Raw genomic sequence first — 21,692 nt, forward strand, 5'->3', positions numbered from 1 at the left:
TTTTTTTACTTTGAGACTTAGAGCTAATTGATTCTAACCTTAGGGACTTATATTTTTTTTATTCCTCAACCCAATTCCAAATAAACATTCTAACAACCTATCTTTCAAAACCGAATCTATTAGCTAGTTCAAATTCTAACTTAGCTAAATCAAGAGGCAGTTCTTTGTCATTCTCAATACTCTCAAGGTTTCACAACCTATAGCACAATGAAAAAGGCCTCACTCAACAATTCACAACAAGGTTTGAAAGAAAGGTTTGGGTTCATGGGTAGGGAAAACAAATTGGGTTAAACGAAAAGATTGGTAAAAATAGAGTGCTAACCCGAATTTAGAGTTACCATGAGCAAGTATTCAAGTTCCATAAGCAAGACAATTAAAGTTCAAATTAAATCCAATAATATAGAGATGTCCCAATGTTAAAACAAGTGGAGGAATCATTCAAAAGACACAAGGTTCTAAGCAAAGATTTTTTATTTTTTTCCAAAGATTGATCTAGCAACAATGAACTGTGATTAAGGGCTATAACTTCAATCCTAAGGTTTGATTTTAAACAAGATGGTTTTAATCATTTTCCCCTAATATGCATATGCAACAATCCTATATGAAACAAACTAGACTCAGTACTAATATGTGAATGCAACTACATGAACACTCTTTTTTTTTTTTTTTTTTTTTTTTTTTTTTTTAAAAAATTTTTTTGGTTTTTTCAATGCACATAGATGCAGACTCAAATAAATAAAACTAGCATGTAAAAATTTGAAATAAGAAAATAAGAAAATAAGAAAATAAGAAAATAAAACACAATGTTAAATACATTCTAGGACCCTCCCTCAAACTTAAATTACACAGTCTCTGTGTAAATAAAAGTCTGAAAAGAAATCCAAGAATCACACAAAATGAAATGAAACTAAATGCAATGTTATTTACAATGATTGGATGAATGTTGTACATCATGGGTTGGTGAAGAAATACGTCACTACAGCTTCCATGCTTCCCAATGTACACTCAGGCTTGTTTTCAGCTCCAGTGGTTGCTGGATTTGGCTCATCAGTGAGCTCGTTGATGTGTGGAGACCTGTTGCTCGGACCAGCATCCGAGTCATGCCTCGGGTAGGGCATCGAGTACCCCATCGGGTTAGGCATCGGATTGGCTCTAGCTCATTTAAATATCCTCTTAACACTTAATGTCTTTTATTCCTAGAATTCAAAGACACTAAAGAAAAGAAATCAAAACAGCAAAAAACTTAAGCCATATTTAGAAGGATACCTTTGGGACTTCCTCCCAAGTGAGCTTGTTTAAAGTCACTAAGCTTGACTTTTCATCCTTCTCATGCTTTGGAAAATTTATAGAGAGGAGATGAAGTCCTCTCTATTCCCTGAGATTTCATTTTTCTTCTTTTTCCATGATCAATGCTAAAAGTTTTATTCCTGATCGTTATATGCAGCCCTTGCTTTGCTTTCTTTGAGGAAGAACCACTGACTTTCCCTTGAAGCTTCTTGATATTCCCACTGATCTTCTTCACTGTAGTTCCCACAAAATCCTTGAGAATGTTAGTAGTTTGAAGTGCTGACAACCCATCACATACGGGATTTCTTGACTCTAGCTGTTGGGGAAGCTTGGAGATTGAATATGAGCATTCTGGGAGAGCTGGAGTGTGACCCTACCATGGACCCGAACATGAACCCGAACATGGGGTCGTGTTATGGGGTCGTGCTCCCGTTGGAGCTTCCTCATATGCTGCGAAAATCTCTGCTTTTGGCCAATTTACACCCTCAAAGACTACATAATGATTTTCACATAAATCTTCCCCATCTTGAACTGCATTGTCCCCAATGATTGTAATATTTTATTCATAGGCAGGTAACTCTCTTAAGGTTATAGCATGGATAGTAGCCAACTCCCTTTGATGGAGTATTGATGTCCCTGGGAGTTGTCCTGAACAAGTAGAAGCAGCCAAGCTTTCAAGGTGATGAATTCTGGAGGTCAAATCTTCAATATTGAAATTAAGGGCATTATTAATGTAGTCCAGTTTGTTGTTCATCTCTGTAAACAGCCTGGCTGTTTCCATAACTTCACTAGCTTGACATTGTAGAACTTGCTGAAGCATATTCGTCAGTTCTTGATCTTGAGCAGGGGGCTGCTTGGAATGTTGTGGAGGATACATTGGGACCATAAACTGCTCATCTTCACAGACAACATGTACTTGCTCCTGTTGGGTTAGACGGATTTTATCTAGCCTCTCAAGCTTCTCATTTAAGGCTTTTAGTTCCTTCCTATGCCCTTCCTCAGAATCAATACATCCCTTGAAGCTGAAATCATATTCCTCACAGTAATTTGCATCGCATTGAGCAAGATTCTCTACTAATTCCCAACCTTCAGCTCTATTCATGAAACTTCCATTGGATGCTGTGTTTAGAAGTATTCTGATACTGGGAATAACACCTCTATACAAAGTAGTCAACAAAGATGCATCGTTGAATCCATGGTGTGGGCATTGTCTCTGGTAGCCTTTGAAGCGCTCCCATGCTTCACTGAAAGACTCGCCATTTTGTTGGAGAAATCCGGAAATTTCGTTCCTCAAACGTGCAATCCTTGAACTAGAGAAGAACTTTGCAAGGAAGACCTTCTTACAATCAATCAAAGAGGTGACTTTTCCAGAAGGTAAATTGTTTTCCCACTGATGGGCCTTATCTCCTAGAGAAAAATGGAAACAATCTCAGCTTCAAGGCATCCTCACTAACTCCATTTATTGGTGAGACTACAGAGCCTATCAAACTCATCAAGATGTGCAAGGGGGTCTTCAGTAGGCAGGCCATGAAATCTGTTGCTTTGAACCATTGAGATCAGACTACTCTTGATTGTGAAGGTTGTGTTGTGGACAGCAGGAGGCACTATCCCATACCTCTGAGTATAAGTAGTGAGAGCATCACTATCACCAATCTTCCTTCTCCTTAGAAGTTCAGTTTGATCCTGTGGGTTTTCCATTCCCACTTCTTCTTGTTCTACTTTGATACCGTCCTTTGATGTCTTGGTTCTCTTGGCAAACGGTTGGTGTATACAAGTACCTGATCAAGAATCCGAAAGGTCACACGAGCAGGTGCTCGGGTAGACAGGTTCGGGTAGGGGTTCGGGTGGGGGATCAGGTAGGGGTTCGGGTGATGGATCGGGTAAGGGGTCGTGTAGGTTCACCTGAGATCCAAATTGATAGATAGGTTTTCACCCAGGGTATCAATTCCCTATGCAGTTGTAGTACAAAGGGTTATCAATACAAATGGTTGTCATACATGTTTGATTGTTGCTAGTGCAAAGGGCTATCAGGAAGGATATGATCAGAACAATACAAGTCAAGCCAAGCAGATAATGTTTTTGTTCTAACAGTCCTAAAATAAATGAAAGACAAGAATATAAACAAGAAACCACACGACCTAAGCACTTGATGCAAGCAATCGAGTACCGGATCGAGTGGGGTGATCGAGTAAGCAAATGAGATATGAACAGCTCGAGGTATCACTCAATACATGTTATCATGTACCTGATCGGGTAAGTGGTCGGGTAAGTAAAGAAAATGCAACAAATAAAATATGAAAGCTCCTAAAGATGGGGTAATCGAATCCTAAGTATTCTTGACCAGTACAGATGCTTTGCATGCCTCAAGCAATTATTTCATAGACAATGAATCTCTAAAACTTTGTCACCACACTCTCGCACTAGCAACAATCAAACTTGATCACTTCCCACACTCTTGCACTAGTACATGACCAAGCAGGCATTAAGATCGATTCATTATTGTCAGTAAACTCAAACTCATCTAATCTCTTACTCAGAGTCAAGTAAACCTCTAGCATTGGTTAAATCAAGTATTTCATCTACTCCTCTCGGTCTGTAGCATTTGTAAACGCCCTAGATCTAATCTCAACCTCTCGGTCTGTTGACAGCATTAAGAACACCCACCTAGAAGGAAATCAAAAATATACAATCAAACTAAGGCATCCTAACCGATCAAGAACACAATCCCATCCCTAGAAACTTTGATTCACTACTCAGATCTCATGGCAATGAACATAAACCCATAAATAATAAAAATTGCATAATCATAAAGATGAGAAAGAGATACACGTTTTATTAAAAAGAATCAAGAGCAAAATGTAAACAGAATTCAAGTTGAAAGAAGAACAAAAACTGGAAAAGAAATGTTAAGAAAAGTGTGGAGACAGCTCTCACCCCTTGTCTGTCGAAAATAGGGTTAAGAGGGAGTATTTATAAGGAAACAGGTTGACCTAGCCACGTCAGCAGATATCCGACCATGCTACACGAGGTGGAACTCGAGCCCCACTTCAGGTGCATCATCGGATAGGTGATCGGATGGTCTTCGATCTGGATGTATATACGCTCACTAAAACAGAAATAACTCTTGAACCGCACATCCGATTGGCCTCAAATAACCACTATTGGAAAGAGAACTCGATTTCCAATAACTTTAAAGAAGAACTCAGAAGCTGAATCCCAACGTAAAATCTTCGTTAGAGTCGATATTTGAAGGTCTCGTCATGAACTCGACCAGGTGCTATGTTGCAATTATCGGGTGGTATGGTCGGGTGCCTCCTTTTTCCTTCTTGATGCTTCTGCGTAAACCCTATAAATGTAACCAGTTACTTCCTTGCGAAAGCTGCAACTTGTTAACTCTTCTTTTTGTTTTTTTTAGACTCTAAAGTATCTGTTTTCATCCAAAATATGCAAATGCAAAAATGCAACACCCTAAATGGCCTAAAAGTGAATTTCTACAGTTAATGACCTAAAAATGCTAAGTTAAGGATATAAACAATGCAAAATATAGACAAAAAGGGTGCTAAAAACATGTAAATTAGAGAGTTATCAATGGCTTTCATCCTATGGCTCACGGTTCAGGATAGACTCACGACATGGGACAGACTATCCAGGTGGAATCTCCCTGTCCCAACAAATTGCTTACTCTGTCTCACTGGCAGCGAATCAAGGGACCATTTGTTCTTTCTATGTCCTTACTCCCAAAATCTATGGTCAGGCTTCTTCTCTCATTTTGCCTCGTCCCCAGGCCCATTGTTTTCTAACTGCTTAAGCTGGATAAGGAATCCTACCGCAAATAGGAAACTCAATACAGTCTGCAAAATGGTCTTCCAAGCTATGATCTATTACTTATGGAGGGAACACAACTCTCGCCTACACACAGACTCAACTCGCACTGAAAATCAGTTGAAGCAAGAAATCCAGCTCCGGGTAAGGCGAAGATTGCTCGATTTGGATCGTGCTCATCAAGGAAATTACTCAACAACACAAGACACTTACCTTAGCCTTTGGTTCTCATACTTTCAAATCCCATAGTTTCTTAAGTATTTGGCTGTATATCTCCATCAATGTGTGTTTCAAAAACTCTAGCAATATCCCTGTAACTGTTGCCAGGTTGGGCTTTATAATGAAATGGTATCTCTTATTAAAAAAAAAAAAAAAAGAATGGGACTCCTTTGGTTTTAAGCCAAGTGCACCTTTAAACTCTATAGAAGGAACTCCTTTGGTTTTAAACCAAGTGCACCTTTAAACTCTATAGAAGGACGTTGAGAGTGACGCTCACTGGACAAACCCTAAACCCCTTCGATTAACATGAGAACCATAAACTCCTTTGGTGCTTTACGAAAGTGCTTCTCAGTGATCTTTCATCTTCGAATATAGCATTCCATCGTTTGCAAGTAGATCGTAACCTTTTCACTGATGTTGCTGGAACCCTTGAAAGTATTTCCTCGACCAAATCTGGCGGAAGATCGTACATCATTTTGTTCTCTCTTTTTGTGATATGTTGTTCCAAGGAAAACGAAAGCGGCTACTCAGATCTCTTAAAGTAAAAATTAGGGTTTGTCTTTAATATATTCTTGCTTTTTCTTTTTAACCTTTAAATTTTGTTTTTCCAGTTTACTTAAAAAGAATAAAAAAAGTCATATAGTATAAAAAAGATTAAGGGGATCTCTCTAACGACGTACACAAAAGCATGTTATAATTATTTTATTTATTTTTAATTAAAATTTTAAATCATACATTAATTCTTAATTATATGAAAATTGACATGTTTTCACTTATTATTAAATATTTTGAAATATAATTATTGATAAATAATTTCACACACATTTTATTATATAAAATTTGATGTCAAAATTATTCATTAACGAGATCGTGACACATGTAAGTTGTATTGATAAGATGTTTACACGTGTTCAGATTACTGCTTAACATGATCGCAACATGTGTCAAATTAATGATCTTAGATTTTGAAAGGACCCAACCTTTTTTAAAAAAAATTAATAAATAATAAATATAACAAATAAATAAACTACAACTAGTTGTCTCATACCCACTAGCCACCTAACCACAATCACAATCAACAGCGGAATAACAATACCAATATCCAATAAACATAAATAACCAATATTCAAAACATAACCAATATCCAAATAACCAATCATCATAAAACATGGAACCAGCAACCTAGCAATGTTTCTAATGACTCAACTCTAGCAATCTAGCAATGCCAGACAACATCCAATCGAGTCCTTAGAACATCCTCCTCTTCATTGTCTTGATTCCACGATCACACTTTGCCTTTACCTGCATCACAAACACAAATTGCAATGCATGAGTATTTTATAAACACTCAGTAAGGCAATCCTCCCATCTACTGGGCTATACACACAAACAATAGAGACATCTCTAACCATCAACCAACAATCAACATTCAACAATCGACAAACCAGGACTCTGCATCGACCGACACCAGTTGGAAGTTGCGTCGACCGATGCAAGATCTGCATCGACTGATGCAAAGTTAACTTGCATTGACCGATGCTCCCATTGCATCGACCGACGCATGCTCGACATAACACGAAAACCCTAGAGTTTACACGCCGTCCTCGCATCTGCATCAACCGACGCACAATGTGCATCGAGCGATGCAATGCCGAGCATCGTTTTCCTCCGAAGCTTCTCACCGGATCTTCGTTCCTACAACCAAAAAAACTCGATCCCAAGCCACAAGAAAGCTTCCTAACGTCCCAAACATCAATCTAACAAACCTAACAACACATAACAAGCAAATCAGAGAGATCTCTACCTTAGATAAGCCATGGTCATGCACTTACCTTAGCCAAGACGAAATTGAACCTCAAGCAAGTAATAAAACACTCCTAGCAAGATCCTACAACGTTCTAAGCCTCAGATCTCACCAGAAAAAGCCACCAATACACAAAAATCACCAAGAACACCAAGAACACTCTTTCTCTCTTGTTGCTCTCAAAAACGGCCAAAGTCGACTAATGAAACAAAAGAAACGATTTCAGGGTTTTCCTTTTCCCTTTTGCCCAAAACGCAGCGTTTACCTTAAACTCGTCCACACAAAACTGAACATGCATCGACCGATGCACCTATTGCATCGACCGATGCAACCCCTAAACCGGGATTTCGGTTTGCGGATGTTACAATTATCCCCCACCAATCTAGATTCGTCCTCGAATCTCAAACAACCATCAGCCAAGGAATCCCGTGCAACCATCTCCACGGCCCGCGCTCTTCCGACCGATCTACGGAAGGTCACCTCTTGGCGATAGACTCACGCTCCAGGCATTATTTTCTCTCGACTTTTGGACTTTCCTTTACCCATAGGTCTAAACCTTGAGTTTTTATTGGCTCCTCATCAGACCTAAGTCTGCATGCCATAATGTTGGCTCCTCATCGGGCCTAAGCCCGCATGCCATAATATATAAGGAAAAATCCAAATTCGTCTCTCTGCCCCCGGATCGTCATCCGAAGTCGATATACCAACCATACTCCCAAGCCAAAAAGTCTCAGAATATGTCAGTACTAGGAGAACCTAAGTCCCCCAAGAGTCGCGAGCAAACAATTCTGAACACGTCTGAGTCCTATCCCTATCCAGGTTTCCTTCCCGTGGCTCACTTAAAATATCTCAATGTCCTACCAACCACATATCCCCTCACTGGAATACCTCATGACCACACAAGGATCATATACATGCCACAAGGCCAACAAATGTCCTAAACAGGACCGTCACAAAGACCAAACAATCTGTCCTAAACAGGACCGTCACAAAGACCAAGCAATCTATCCTAAACAGGACCGTCACAAAGACCAAACAATCTGTCCTAAACAGGACCGTCACAAAGACCATCTGTCCTAAACAGAACCGTCACAAAGACCATCTATCCTAAACAGGACCGTCACAAAGACCATCTGTCCTAAACAGGACCGTCACAAAGACCATATGTCCTAAACAGGACCGTCACAATGACCATCTGTCCTAAACATGACCGTCACAAAGACCACACAACTGGCTAAACAGCCCGCCACAAAGGCCACACAATGTCTAAAAAGACTGCCACACATGGCACAATGAATCAAAAGTCCGCCACTAAGATCACACAAGCCCCTTCAAGGCCCTCCACCACTAAAAATGGATAAATTTTAACTCCCATAAAACTTTCCATTTTAGCACCTTCCACTTCTGGAAACTTTCCACTTTTGGAAACTTCTATTACAGGAACCTTTTCTCAAAAACCCCGCCACACGGAAACTTTGTACCCCGAGCACCACCTCATCTTGTTACTGAGTCGCACAACCAACCACCCCAAGCGACCGAGTAAACAAGAGAGATGGGCTGGAATATTCCATTCCCGCTCCAGCCACGGATTACAGATGGGACCAGGCTAGACAAGCTCAAGTTGCGGTTTGCTTCTCATACCACTTCTTAAACCTTGCCTTCATTCTTGCCTCAGGCTCCCAAGTCTGCTCCTCCACACCATCACAGTCCGAAAGGACTCTCATCAAAGGAATCTTCGTCTTCCGAAGTTCCTTGATCCTCCTCTCGAGAACTCTCACTGGTCTCGCCTCCAAAGTCATGTTAGACTGAAGATCTACAGGAATATTAGCCAACAACCGATCATCCTCACAGAGACACTTCCGCAGCATAGACACATGGAAAACCTTGTGGAATGCACGCATAACCTCAGGTAACTCTAGTCTATATGCCACTAGTCCAACTAGCTCAATCACTCTGAACGGACCCATATACCTCGGACTCAACTTAGTCTTAGTCAATGACCTGTTTGGACCACGCAACATGGCCATCTTGAGGTACACTTTGTCTCCTACCTGAAACTCAAGATCTCTCCTCCTCCTATAAGCATAACTCCTCTGCCTATCCTGAGCCTCCTTCATGTTCAGCTTCAGAACCCGAATCTTCTCTGAGGTCTCCTAAACAAAATCTGCCCCGAACATGCTCCTCTCCCCCACCTGAGTTCAGCATACCAGTGTACGACACGGCCTCCCATACAAAGCCTCATAAGGAGCCATCCCAATACTCGCCTGATAACTGTTGTTGTAAGCAAACTCTACCAGGTTTAGGTGATCTGCCCAATGGCCTCCCCAATCCAAAACACACATCCTCAGCAAATCCTCCAACGTATGTATCGTCCTCTCTGACTGTCCATCTGTCTGGGGATGATAAGCCGTACTCATATGCACCTTAATGCCCATCTCTGCATGAAATGCCTTCCAGAACACTAATGTGAACTTAGAATCCCTATCAGACACAATACTCGATGGCATCCCATGCAACCTGACTATCTCCCTCACATATTTCTTAGCCAAGACCGCTGCTCCATCAGTCTTCTTAATCGCCAGAAAATGTGCTGACTTAGTCAACTGGTCCACAATGACCCAAATAGCATCAAACGTCCTGGACACTGGCAAACCCACCACGAAGTCCATAGTAATCATATCCCACTTCCACTCAGGAATGGGTAGACTCTTCAGCAGCCCGCCAGGAACCTGATGCTCAGCCTTCACTAGCAGACACATATCACACAGCGCGACCCAACTAGGTACATCCTTCTTCATCCCGACCCAATGATAGTACCTCTTGAGATCACGGTACATCTTAGTCGCTCATGGATGAATAGAAAACCTGCTCGCAGGAGCCTCTCTCAGGATCTCCTATCTCAAATCCTCATCCTTGGGCACACAAACCCGACCATGCACCAAGATAGTACCATTATCTGTGACTTGATACTCTGAATCCACATCATTTGAGGCATTCACCAGCCCCAAATCCTGCTCCTGAGCCAACCGCACCCTACTCAGAAGATCTGCTCTATCAACTGCTTCCAAACCCAACGGTTCCTGTGAAACAGCACACAAGCTCAAAGCACTGATCTCTCCTACCAGAGACTTCATCTTCTGCTCCTAAGCTGAAGATACCCTCTTCCGACTCAGAGCATCTGCAACCGTGTTAGCCTTACCAGAGTGATAGGCTATCTCCAAATCATAATTTGCCACCAGCTCTATCCACCGCCTCTGCCTCAAGTTCAGCTCGGGCTGAGTGAATATGTACTTCAGGCTCTTATGATCTGTAAACACATGTACCTTTGCACCATAAAGATAAGATCTCCAAATCTTCAAGGCAAAAACTACAGCAGCCATCTCGAAATCATGAGTAGGATAGGTGCCCTCATGCTTCCGCAACTGCCGCGGAGCATAGGCAATCACCTTCCCATGCTGCATCAGCACACACCCCAAACCAACTCTAGATGCATCTGTATAAACCACATAGGGTTCTCCCTGCTCAGGCAAAGCCAACACTGGCGTAGTAGTCAACATCTCCTTAAGGCTTTCAAAGCCCTCCTCACACTCCTGTGACCACGCAAAAGGGACATCCTTCCCTGTAAACTTAGTCATAGGGCGTGCTCTACTTACAAAACCCTGCACAAACCTTCTGTAGTAACCTGCCAAACCAAGGAAACTCCTGATCTCTGTGGCATTCTGCGGTCTAGGCCAATCCCTGATAGCCTGAATCTTCTCCGGATCTACAGAAACCCCCTCTGCAGAAACAATGTGATCCAAAAAGCCCATCTCCCGCTGCCAAAAACTGCACTTGCTCAACTTAGCAAACAACTTCTGCTCCCGCAGCTTCTCCAGAACTGCACTCAAATGCATTGCATGCTCCTCAGGAATCTTAGAATATACCACGATATCGTCGATGAAAATAATGACAGACACGTCCAGAAACTTTTAAAACACGCTGTTCATCAATCTTATAAACGCTGCTGGTGTGTTAGTCAACCCGAAAGACATCACCACAAACTCATAATGCTCATACCTCGTCCTGAAAGCCGTCTTCCTCACATCTGCCTCATCTATCAGTATCTGATGATAACCCGACCCCAGATCTACCTTGGAGAACCAAGTAGCACCCCTCAACTGATCCAACAACTCATCGATCCTAGGAAGAGGGTACTTGTTCTTCACAGTGACCCGGTTCAAACCCCGATAATCAATACACAACCGGAAACTCCCATCCTTCTTCTTCACAAACAACACCGGCTCTCCCCATGGTGATACAATAGGACGGATGAATCCCTTACTCAACAAATCCTCTAGCTGCTTCTTCAGCTCTGCCATTTCTGCTGGAGCCATTCTGTAAGGAGCCTTGGATAACGGCGTCGTCCCTGGTTCCAGTTCAATAGTAAAAGGATCCGACCGAGATGGTGGTAATCCCTGCAATGACTGAAACACATCCTCAAACTCCCCCACTACCGGAATACCGCTAACCGTAGACTTCCCTACTGACTCTGGCATAGATATAGTAGCCAAATAAGCCTCACGGCCCTTCTCGATCATCTTCCCAGCCTAGATGGCCGAGATCACGAGACTCCCCGAAGTCGGTCTAATCCCCTGAAAAACGAACGTCCCTCCTGGACGCTCAAACTCCACTCTACCATGATGGCAATCCAAATGCACCATATGCCGATGCAACCAATCCATCCCGAGAATAACATCATACAACTCCACAGGACTGATAAGCAAATCCGTTGGCCACGACTTTCCTGCGATCTGAATATCAACTCCTCTAACTCGTCCAACAACTCTCAGGAACTTGCCTCCCGCAACTCTGACAACTCCTATACGCTCCCTGGGATACCCTCTGATTCCTGCACTCTCTGCACACTCCGGAGTAATAAAGCTATGAGAAGCTCCAGAATCAAACATAACGTGGGACTTAAACCCGCCCACCAACAAGGTCCCTACACAAACCTCATGTGTTGAGAACCTAACACTTAATCACAGGAAAAACATAAAATCTGAACCTAATGAAATTCACAAAGCTTAAGTATCAGAAATTATACCTGTGATCGCCCCGGCACTGGTTCCACCAGTCTCTGCAGTCGTGTAAACCCGTGGCGCCTGCTCAATCCGTGCCACCTGCTGACCTCCAGGCTGCACCTGCTGCAATGCTGCCACTGCTGCCGGCTGCAACTTGGGACACAAGGGCCTGATGTGCCCTGGCTCCCTGCAATGATAGCATACACGAACCCCTGCTGTCGGAGCACTCCTCTTGGGACAGCTAGCAAACTTGTGATCCTTGCTCCCACACTTGAAGCAACCCCTGTCACTCTGCTTCTGCGTAGCCTCCCACCTCCTCTTGGTTCCCTGCACAGGCTTGCCGCCCCTGCTAGAACCTCCATGATGCTGAGCCTTACTAGGCTGAACTGCTGGACTAACCGCCACTGACTGTGCCTGGATATCCTCCTCAATCTCTGCTGCAGTCTCAACCAGCTCTGCACGCGTAGCATAACTACGTCCTCTACAATGGACCCTCAAGTCATCACGAAGAGCCCTCACAAACCTCCTGATCTGGGCTTCCTCAGGCTCCATAGCCCGGCCCCCATAACATAGAAGTCAACTGAACTCCAAGTCTAGCTCCTGCACTGACTGTGTCCCCTGAGACAACTGAAAGAACTGCACCTCCAACCGGTCCAATGCCTCTCTAGGAAAATACTTGCGGTTGAACTCCAAGACGAAGTCAGCGCAAGTCATCTCCCTCTGTAGTCTCCTAGCAGCCACTAATCTCCACCACACCTGAGCATCACCAACCAGATGATAGACCCCTATGTCCACCCAAAACTCCTCAGGACATCTCAGAGTATGGAAGTTACGTTTCACACTCGTCCTCCACGCCTCCGCAGCAGTAGGGTCTGTACCACCCGAAAACCGCTCAGTCACAAGACTCTTCATCTCCTTGAGCATGGACAAATACCATCCATGTGCTACTGCATCCGCAGCCACTGGCTGCCGCTCCTCCGCCACCACTGGTGGCACTACCTGAGCCTGAGCCGATACCACTGGTGGTAACCGCTCCAACAACTGTGCTAGCATAGCCGCAAAGTCTGCACCAGGGACTCCACCAACTGGGACTCCCACACCTGGGACCCTATCATCACCGACCACTGGAGCATCAACACCGCCCCCTCCGGCCACACTCATGGAATCCATCTGGACACCCTGTGACTCACCAACACCCTCAGCTGTCACACTCTGGTCTGCAGTATCACTCACTGCTGGGCCTCTGCTTCTACCACGACCACGTCCGCGTCCACGGCCACGTCCGCGTCCACGACCAGCAACAGCACCATCTCTAGCCATCTGCACTACCATGAACAGAAGACTAAGCAAACAATTTCTATCATAACACAGAAATATAAACTCACCGTGGAATCACAAAGTAGGCTCGAAGAGGATGTTCTAGGACTCCATGCCACACACAATTGACTAACCCACATAATCAATCAAAGCATGCAAATCCCAAACATCTACAGCACAAAGCCAAGTGAACCCAAACCTAGAACCATAAGGGCTCTGATACCAAACTGAAAGGACCCAACCCTTTTTAAAAAAAGATTAATAAATAATAAATATAATAAATAAATAAACTACAATTAGTGGTCCCATACCCACTAGCCACCTAACCACAATCACAATCAACAGCGGAATAACAATACCAATATCCAATAAATATCCAATAAACATAAATAACCAATATCCGAATAACCAATCATCAGAAAACATGGAACCAGCAACCTAGCAATGTTTCTAATGACTCAACTCTAGCAACCTAGCAATGCCAGACAACATCCAATCGAGTCCCTAGAACATCCTCCTCTTCATTGCCTTGATTCCACGATCACACTTTGCCTTTACCTGCACCACAAGCACAAATTGCAATGCATGAGTATATTATAAACACTCAGTAAGGCAATCCTCCCATCTACTGGGCTATACACACAAGCAATAGAGACATCTCTAACCATCAACCAATAATCAACATTCAACAATCGACAAACCAGGACTCTGCATCGACCGACACCAACATGCATCGACCGACACCAGTTGGAGGTTGCATCGACCGACGCAAGATCTGCATCGACCGATGCAAGGTTAACTTGCATCGACCGATGCTCCCATTGCATCGACCGACGCATGCTCAACATAACACGAAAACCCTAGAGTTTCAGCGCCGTCCTCACATCTGTATCGACGGACGCACAATGTGCATCGACCGATGCAATGCCGAGCATCGTTTTCCTCCGAAGCTTCTCGCCGGATCTTCGTTCCTACAACCACAAAACCTCGATCCCAAGCCACAAGAAAGCTTCCTAACGTCCCAAACATCAATCTAACAAACCTAACAACACATATCAAGCAAATCGGAGAGATCTCTAGCTTATATAGGCCAAGGTCATGCACTTACCTTTGCCAAGACGAAATTGAACCTCAAGCAAGCAATAAAACACTCCTAGCAAGCTCCTACAACGTTCTAAGCCTCAGATCTCACCAGAAAAAGCCACAATTCCACAGAAATCACCAAGAACACCAAGAACACTCTTTCTCTCTTTTGTATCTCTCAAAAACGGCCAAAATCGACTAATGAGACAAAAGAAACGATTTTAGGGTTTTCCTTTTCCCTTTTGCCCAAAACGCAGTGCTTAACTTAAACTCGTCTGCACAAAACTGAACATGCATCGACCGATGCACCTATTGCATCGACCAATGCAACCCCTAAACCGGAATTTCGGTTCGCGGATGTTACTGATTTTGACATATGTCTAAGTTAATCGTTAGAAAAAATTTTTTTTTTAAAAATTTACAAAAAAGAACTAATCCAAAAGCAAAAAGGAAATATTTACCTATCACCGTAAAGAAATAGAGCATATGTCTTATTATATAAAGATAAATATTAAATGATATCCCATATCAAATCAAAACTTAAATACGCTAGGAAATTATGAATAACAAAAAGACAAATACAAATCATGCATGCAAGATCACAAAACCTATATCTTAGTTCCCCCTTAATTAGTATTTAATCAATTGGGTTTCCAATATTGGGCTATGGCCCCTGTAAAGATTTTTTTTCTTTATGTTTTAAATTGAATGTTTTTTAACAAAAAAAAAAAAACAGAAAACCTTGCTAGCAAAAGAAAACAGGGTATCATGAGTGATGATCAGATTGCTATGATCAAAAAGACACTTGCAGATAAATCTCATATATGGCTGAATTTAACAATTCTTCATATATGGGTAGACAAACTAAATCAATATGTAAATACAATATTTATATAATGCTACACATATATCTTCGACTACTTCCACCTATCTGACTATGTTCACATGTATGAATAATAGACATCATATTGTTTTTAATTTTTTTATTGATTTTCATTTCTAAACATAGTTTACCGAAATACAGGGTTCCCAAATTACAACTTCGCAACTTAGACGATGGTAAGAATTTTTATTCTATTTGTTTTATACAATTTTGGATACGAATTTATGTACTATCAATATTTGTTTATTCCTTCTTTTTGGTATTTTATTTTAATTATGGTGTAGCATTTTTAGATCTTAGTTATATTATTTAGTTAAATTTGATTTTCTTATTATAAATTCATGATATTTTAAAATAAAAGTTTTATATTATTTTGTGTTTCTTTTATTTTTTTCAGTTAAATATATGTAAGATTTTTAGTTATTTATTCTTTTAAAAATAAATATTTTAAATTTCTTATGTTTTAATATTTTTAGATTTTTTATTTTAGTTTATATTTTATCCTCTTTTTAGATGATTGAATCCGCCTTTAGAGCCCCATATTTAAGAATTCCGGAACTCTTTCTTTGGTATCTAGGATCATAAAAAAAAAAACAAAAATACTAGNAGAGTATATAACTTCGATCATAGGGGTCAATTTCTAGTCGCATAGCTTCGTAATAATTCTGTAATGCTTCCGCATAATTTCCTTCAGATTGAGCCGACATCCGTTACGGTCGTCATTCGCTTTAACGAATTCTCCGTTTCAGAACCGTATGTGAGATTTTCATCTCATATGAGTCCTCCTTTAGGTGCATAATGAAAATAATATATGTAAAAATGTGATGTCATTATGAACTAAGCGGGGCTAATATTTTTACAAGAAATCCCTAGCCAACCTTCTTGCAAAAGATATTTTCTTACAACCAAGTGGGTTCATGCTAGATAAAAATAAAAAAGGAAACTCTCAAAATTTCTTTGTTCTCAACGCCCCTAAATTTCTAGGAATGAGTCACTTCAACAGTCTTCAATGATTATACGGGTATCCAAAGTACGAACGAGATGGATGTTTATCGTTCCAACCATTTTAATTTAATTAGTTCCAATCGCAAAGAAGAAGAAGAAAGAAAGGGAATCATTTTGAACAAAGTGTTCGTGTTGTTGATTTCTCGGCGTAGTGCTTCTTCCCCTATGCCTCCTATTCGTATATTGTATTAGTGTAGTAGGATTGATCTGTAATACGGGAACCATAGGTAAAAACCTTTTGCTCAATACTTTCACAATTGAAGCATCTAAGGCTGCATTAATCGTGGATACATGACAGAAGGGATTGTTTTTTTATATTATAAACTTCACCTTCAAATAGAAAAAATAAAATCCAGATAGAGGGACACATAGGTTTTTAGTCCCTAAAAGGTTGTATTACATGGGAAAACATATACTGCTTGACATGATTGCGACATGTGTCAAATTAACGATCTTAGATTTGACACATGTCCAAGTTAATCGCTAGAAAAGAAAGTTAAACAAATTTTTACCAAACAAAAAAAAAACTAATCCAAAGACAAAGGAAATATATACCTATCATCGTTAGGAAATAGAGCATATGTCTTATTATATAAAGATGTGTATTAAGTGGTATTATCCTATATCAAATCAAACTTTAAATATGCTAGAAAATCATGAACAACAAAAAAACAAATACAAACTATGCAGAAAACCTTGCTAACAAAAGAAAATGGGGTATCTGACGATCATATTGCTATGATCGGAAAGACACTTGCAGATGAACCTCATATAAGGCTGGATTGAACTACGTTTCATATATGGGTAGAAAAAACTAAATCAGTGTGTAAATACAATATTTATATACTGCTACAATAAATCTTCGACTACTTCCACCCATCTCACTATTTTCAGACATTGTTTTATTTTAAAATTTTCATTGATTTTCATTGTCTAACATAGTTTACCAAAATACAGGATTCTGATAACTCTCTAATTTACATGTTTTAAGCATCATTTTTTGTCCATATTTTGTATTTTTTATACCCTTACCTTAGCATTTTTAGGTCATTAACTGTAGGAATTCGCATTTAGGCCCATTTAGGATGTTTCATTCTCGCATTTGCATACTTTGGATGAAAACAGGTGCTTTAGAGCCTAAAATGGGGAAAACAAGGTCAAATCCGAGCATGTACCCGAAGGAGCTATTGAGCATGAAGAACAGTTTGAACCCCAATCCAAGAGAAGGAAGAACAACCCGAAGATCTACCCGACCTCATCCTCGTGCACCCCATCGAGCAGACCCTCGGGCAGGACTGGGAAGCTAGGTCAAAGGGGTTTCCATATATAAACGCCCCTCTTCTTCCTCTCGCCCTAGCACGATGCAGACCGTCAAACCAGAGAGCGAGAGCTTCTGAGAGAGATCTGGAGCGACTCAAAAATGTTTCCACTTTTGTTAGGATTTATTTTACTTATTTTTGCTATCCTTTTAGATTTCTACTATGTACTCTTCTCTTCTACTTTATATTTTAATACAATGCAATTTTTGTTTATCTATGCTTTTATGTTTTCTGCAATGAAATCCGAGTAGTGAAACAAAGTTTCTAGGGATGGGATAGACAATTTTGTGTTTTTGATCGGTTAGGATGTCTTAGCTTGGTTGTTTATGTTTTATAAATTCCCTTCTAGATTGGTGCTCTTAATGCTATCAACAAGCCGAGAGGGTGAGATTAGATCTAGGGTGTTTTACCATCGAGAGGTGTAGATGGAATGCTTAAATCAATCAATGCTAGAGATTTACTCACTTAGCCTAAGAGATTAGATGAGTAAGGGGTTTATTGACAATAATGAATCAGTTCGTATTGCCTGCTTGGTCATGTTTCTCCAACGAGAGTTGGGTAGGGAAGTGATCAAGGTTGATTGTTTCTATCACGAGAGTGTTTTAACAAGATTTTAGAGATTCATTGTCTAGGGAATATTTGCTTGAGGCTTGTAGGACATCCATACTGGTCAGGAACACTTTGGAGTCAATTATCCCATCCTTAGGATCTTTTGCATTTTGATTGTTTACATTTTTATTCATCACTCGATCCTATACCTGAACTGGTACTCGATCACCAGCTTCATGTACACCCTCGATTTGTTCATACTTTCTTTGTTTACTCGATCACCCCACCCGATCATGTACTCGAATACTTGCATCAAGTGCTTAGATTGTGTGGTTCTTGTTTATTTGCTTTGTTTTATTTATTTTAGGATTGTTAGATCAAACCCATTTACTGCTTGACTTGATTTGCATAGTTCTGATCATATCTCATCTGCTAGCATAACAACCATTTGGATTGATAACCCTTTGTACTACAACTGCATAGGGAATTGATACCCTGGGTGAAAATCATGATATCATATATTCCCAAATTACAACTTCGCAACTTAGACGATGGTTAAAACTTTTATTCTATTTGTCTTATACAATTTTACGTGCTATCAATATTTGTTTATTCCTTCTTTTTAATATTTTAATTTAATTATGTTGTAGTATTTTTAGATTTTAGTTATATTATTTAGTTAAATTTGATTTTCTAATCAGAAATTCATGATATTTTAAAATAAAAATTTCTATATTATTTTGAGTTTTTTTTTCAGTTAAAGATATGTAAGATCTTTATTAATTTATTCCTTTTAAAATAAATATTTTAAATTTCTTATGTTGTAGTATTTTTAGAATTTTTATTTTAGTTTATATTTTAGATCTATAAATGATCTAAGACTCCTATATATATCATCATGGTTATAATTTTTTTTTTTAAATGTCTTTTAATTTCTCAAATTTTATTGGATAGGTCATAAACTCATTGCAATTGTGTAGATATTTTTTCTTCTGTTTTTCATACAAAATATTGTTTGAGTAAATAATTTTAGTTGTTAAACAAACTACCACTACAAATTTTAATGATGAAAATAAACTACTTCAAAGTAAAAGTAAATAGACAAAAATTGGTTTAATTTGTTTACTGATACATTTTATAGGTGGTGATAAAGAGCATATCTTAACAATAAAATATTTTAGGGTATAACAATACATTATTAGTGGTAATACATAGAGTAAAATTGTATGTGGATGCTAATAAGATGACGCTTTGATCGGTTGATTGCATGTAAAACATTTTGTGAATAAGTTGTTGAACGTCTTTGAAATTTGACAATAATAATACTTATAACGGTTAATGTTTGAAAAATATTTTGGTATTCAAAAATTTAGCTTTAGTTTATTCTAAGAATTGTAAGAATAATTTTAAAATATAAAAATATAAATTAGTGTATTAAAGTAAAAAGTTCTCTCTAACTAAAATATTTATTTATTTGTTTTTGAAAAATATATTTCACTTAAAAAACTATTTATATATCAACCTTTACGAAAAAAAATTATTTCATTAGTTTACTAAATTAAATAGAATTTTCTCGTTTTACAATTATGTGAGATTCTTTTTCTTAAAATCGATATGGTATTCTATAAGAGCATCATTACTGGAGAGTTCTCACAGAGGTACTCTCTAAATTGGGCCCAGATTTTGATTAAAAACCCCATTATTGATTCCACAGTGTAGAGTATCGGTTCTGTGGGAAGCATTTTGAGCAACCCGTTAAGACCGATACGTGTCCTTCGGTGATAGGTTCACGGGGAAATATAAAAGTGTTTTTTTCTCATTTTATTCTTTCATTTATCGCGACTCTCTCTCTCTCTTCTCTCTCATTGCAAACGGCGAAAGGAAAGGCGATTCATGCCGTGATCAGAAAATCGAATCGATTCACCTCGATTCCCATGAAGTTTTTGGCTAAAATTGGAGATTTGTTGGTCACCCGGCTAAAATGGGAGATTTATTGGTCACCCGGCTAAAATTGGAGGTTTGTTGGTCATCCTGCATAACATGGCTTTACGATCGGCAACTCTTGGATTTGACGCTTCGGTTCTCTAGAGAAACGACGGCGGAGGTATCTTTTGGTGGGAAACGACGGTGGAGCTTTCTTCTGAAGGCTTGAAGGGGAGGGTTCAGACCACCGGCTAACGAATGGGAGATGAGAAGGTTCGTCTTCTAATGTGTGAGTTGTTGCATGTTTTTCTTATTCATCTCCGATGGTTTTATTTGTTAGGGTTTAGGATTAAGTCGATATATTGTTAGAATTGTTAATGTTTTCTGTCGATTGGACTTATTAGTGGAGGATTGTGAGATTAGTCGGATGTTAAATTGATTTTGAGATTTGTTTGGAGGGTTATGGGTTTCGGTTTATTCGATTGATGTTCAATTGACTCTGATTATAGTTTGATGTTCTTATTATGTAATGTTTGTCTTTGTGTTATTGATTGTATAGTGATCTCGTTTGATGTTCTTAGGAGAAGAGTGTAAGAATAGTTTGACGTTTTGTATAAATATTTGTGTGATGTTTATTGACTCTTTTGTCATGTTTTGTGGGAGGTAATCATCAACTGGATACAGCGGTTAAATGGTGAAGAGTGTTGTGTTCATGAAGTAGACACAGCGGTTGCAAGGTATAACTTGAAAAGGTATGGTTTTATATTTTATGTTTTGTATAACTTAGTTTTATGTTTTGTATAAACAATTGTGTGAAAAAGTGTCTGGTTTGAGTTTGTGTTTCTGTTTAACTCTATTTTTTTTTGGGTTTGGTTTGAGTTTGTGTTTGGGATGAAGAGTGGGGTTTTGTATTTTTTTGGTCAAGTTTGTTCTCTGCTTTGATGTGTTGTTGTGAGGTTTTGTGTCAGTTTGTTTTTAAGTCTAGTTTGGTTTGACTTTTGTTTGAGTTTGGTTTGAGATTGGAGTTTGGGATGAACCGTGAGTTGTTTTATTCTTTGCTCAAGTGTTTTATGTTTTCAAAACCCGTTTGTTGTTTGGAAGCGTGACGGTTTGATATGTTGTCTAGTTTGGTTTGTGTTTGGATTTATATTGTGTTAGCTATTAGCTTTGATTTTTAATAAAAAAGCAAATAGAAAACTGGTTTATCGAGTAAATGATTGTATTTGAATTTTGTATTGACTTTAACCATCAGCTTTTGGAATCAAATTACACAAAGAGATTTACTGAAAAGTGATTCAGTTGTCCACTCTTAGAGATATACTGAAAAGTATATCTCTTTTCTACTAGCCACTCATTACCTTTTTGCTCAATAACCTTTAGTTTTAAAGCTTACATAATCCTTGAGGTCAATATAACGATCA

The 21,692-nt window shown here is 39.6% G+C and overlaps 2 pseudogenes; both read right to left on the minus strand.

Moving 5' to 3' along the window:
* LOC109129095 overlaps window positions 1–5,803 on the minus strand; it is a 12,455-nt pseudogene extending 6,652 nt beyond the window's left edge.
* On the minus strand, window positions 16,482–16,809 carry LOC109129238 (annotated as a pseudogene).

The sequence above is a fragment of the Camelina sativa genome, chromosome 15, assembly GCF_000633955.1.
Source record: "Camelina sativa cultivar DH55 chromosome 15, Cs, whole genome shotgun sequence".
Lineage (NCBI taxonomy): Eukaryota > Viridiplantae > Streptophyta > Magnoliopsida > Brassicales > Brassicaceae > Camelina > Camelina sativa.